Source organism: Cyprinus carpio, unplaced genomic scaffold, assembly GCF_018340385.1.
Source record: "Cyprinus carpio isolate SPL01 unplaced genomic scaffold, ASM1834038v1 S000006634, whole genome shotgun sequence".
NCBI classification, from domain to species: domain Eukaryota; kingdom Metazoa; phylum Chordata; class Actinopteri; order Cypriniformes; family Cyprinidae; genus Cyprinus; species Cyprinus carpio.
The window spans coordinates 178513-182026 of record NW_024879263.1 but is presented as its reverse complement, the minus strand read 5'-3'; positions in this window follow the sequence as shown (position 1 = coordinate 182026).

Sequence of the window (3514 nt, the reverse complement as noted above, 5' to 3'; positions counted from 1 at the left end):
ATAAAAAGGCGTTTGAGAAAAATAAATAAAACTTAATTTGGAAAAAAAAATGGACAGTAGGGAAAAAAAGGAAAAGGATTTCATAGTGTCCTAAACTATCCCTCAGCCTTGGCCCGGTCCCAGTTTGGGAACCACTGCTTTATTCTTTTAAACTGAAGCCATTAACGTGTTATGATATATTTTTTATTTGAAAGTGAATCAGTTACCAAATAAAAACTTGAATGACTGCTTCACTCCACTTTCAGGGAATAATTGTGTTGTCATTATTTATTTTTATTTATACTATTTAGGAATTTATGAATTTGCATGTCAGTTTGTGTGTGGCAAAACCTTTTGCAGTGTTAATGTTGTTCAACTGCAAAAATGTATTTTAAAATGTATGTTGTTTCATAAGTACAGTTGCATAAAAAATCTTGTCTGTATTGTTCTAGTTGAACCCCAGTCTTGTGTCTTGTCTCGTAGGATAAGTGTCTTGTCACACCCCAAGTAATTTGTAATCTGTAACCTATTACATTTCCAAAGTAACCTACCCAACACCGGATCTGTCATGGTCACTAACCTTATTCAAGGAGGAAAAACATTAGCTATATATTTTTTTGTCAAAAGGGTTCATAAATAGAAGTGTGGCTGGTAAAGACATTTTAGCTAGCAGACTAGCTAATTTGTTATGAATGGAGATTAACATAATTAAATAAATTATTGGACATGCACCAAGCAATACAGAGCTAAAATATGTCTTGAATACACGTGGGAGTGGCAGGCAGGAGTAGCAATGCCTTTCCTACTTTATTTAAAGACTCCTTACAGTTAACTGTAAGTATACCAACAGAACATGGACATGGCAACCTTTGATTTAGATAGCATTTTAATAGTTGGCAAACATATTTTGCACTGAACTGTTATATTTGTGATCTTTTCTGATGTTTCAGAGGCAATGTGGATTGATGTAATTGCCAAAACATGCTTCAAATTCAAAAAAGAGAGCCAATCAAAAGCATCAGAATAGCATCGCATTACTAAACGGCCTTTAAATGGCATTGTGCACATCAAAAACAGGCAAAGCAACAAATTAATATTTTTCAAAATATCAAGCTATTTACAGAAAATATTCAGATATAGCCCCCTTTGTAATCGTTAACATTTTGATAAGTAATTCTAACAGATTACAGTTACATTTATTTTTAATCAAATTACGTAATTCCGTTACATGTAACCAGTTGCTCCAAAACACTACATTTTCAGCAAATTTTCAAATTCAAATATTAAAATCATTTTTTACTGCTGTTATTTTATTTATTTATTTATTTAACTAATTTCTGCTTGATCACTGTCCAGGAATTACATGAAAGTGTCCCATATCTGACTGAAATTATTTAATTTGGAAAACATACCATGTAACTCAATGGGTGTCAGCAACCGTTCAGTTATCCACATTCTTCAAAATATCATCTTTTGTGTTCAGGAAAAGAAAAGAAAGAAAATCATACAGGTTTGGAAAAACTTGGGGTGAGTAAATGATTGGGTGAACCTTTTAACACATACAGGTTTGGAAAAACTTGGGGTGAGTAAATGATTGGGTGAACCGCTCGACTCAAAACCTATTAGCCTCTTGTGCCTAAATGGTCTGTTTCAAGTGGTGAAATGTACACTTTACCCACTAAAATCCACTAAATCCCAGAAGCAAATATTTTACTTTTCACTCCACTATATGTGTCTGAACACTTTACTTACTACAGTAGTTATCTTTTCATTTAACTATAGCATTTCTTGTGGTGTGAAATTTGAAACATTATATGGACATTTTTACTTTGTGGTGCTTGCATTTGTGGCTTTCTATAGATGTTTTGAGAAGTCTTCATCCAGTGAAGTTCCTACTGTTGAATGATTGAAAGAAACCAATATAATTTTTGAACACTTATGTCTTTCCTGGCCTGCTTTCTTCCCTCTTTCTCTCTATATTTCAAGGAAAAACTTCTCCCTTTCCTTGGATTTATTTTATTATAAAATGTTTTGTTGAATGAAGTTGGTTGCCTATGAAACCAGAAATATTATAAAACTATTTGAATTGCATAAATTTTAATTATAGATGTGTCATTTAACAAAAGTGAATATTACGTAGCTTTTCATATTTTGATTTTGAATTATTTACACTCAAATCTTGGACATTTTATAATTAAAGTTGATTTTTTTATGGCATCATTTTATAGATATGTATATAAAAAATCTAAATAGCAGATCTTTAGTTCTAAATTCTTAGACAGTAAATATCCCATTTTTTTTTTAATTCAGCTTTAAGTTTCAAAATGAAGAACAAATTTGGAACAAAATTCAAAAGGCAAGAATTGAAATTGAAAGTGGGTCAGAGGTCAAGATTCCAGTTTCCACAGGGAAGAGTAAAGGATCTTTTTATAGGTCCATACTAGACCTATAAAGTAGGTCTAGTATGGAAGTGATTAGCATTCCTAAGCACCACACATAATTCAATAATAATAATTTGGCCATTGATGGATGAGGCACTGTACCTTTAACAGCGGAAACAGCTCCTGTTCGCTCCTCCACCCTCCCTTCTGTTCAATGACGCTTTACAGCATCGCTTTCACCAAACGAGACACGAAAGAAGACACAAACCTACTACAGGGGCAAAGTCATACTATTCTTTATTTTACAGATGTGTATGTATATGTTTTGAATGCATAGGTTTGTCGTCAGTACAAAGCAGTGACCAGGACAGTTTCTCACCTGTATCCGTGACGATGCGCAAGCAGGATGAAAACAACAGCTGTCACAGTTTTGTTCAATTAAAGGCAGAGGTGGGGGACTCTAGTTGCATGACTTGACTCGAGTCAGACTTAAGTCACAAATTTTAGGACTTGAGACTTGCTTGACAAATATTCATAAAAGACGACTTGACTATGACTTGATATTCATGACTTGAGACTTGACTCGGACTTGAGGAAAATGACTCAAAATAACTTGTCTTTTGTTTTTGAAATGCACCGCAACCTAACCAAGTGATGCAGCAGGCAAGCAGAGAGAGCTAACGTAAGAGCATGGACACAGTGTTGCCAACTTACCAACTATGTTGCTAGATTTAGTGACTTTTCAGACCCCTTTAGCGACTTTTTTTTTAGTGACTTTTCAGACCCCTTCAGCGACTTTTCTTATTGGACAAACCTTATTTAGTTTCTGAGACTCGCCGGTACTGCCGGGTGTGCCTTAGTACCAGAGTATGTGAGCGGTGCGGAGTGGGAGCGGACCGAGGAGCGGAGTTGCCTGATTTTGCCAGGTGCGAGGAGCGGATTTTTTAAATGTCGGAGCGTTGTGAATAGGCTTGTTTGAGATGAACAAAATCTGCGCAGAACCGATCACCGGTGATCACCGCGAGATGCATGCCGGTTAGAAAAGTGTCCGAGTTACGTCCGCCTTGCTCTGATGTCATGCTGACGTGTGCCGAAAAACTCTCGCGACGGCGAGGCGGCTGTGTCGGATTGAGCAGTCGAGTGCAGAGTATAAA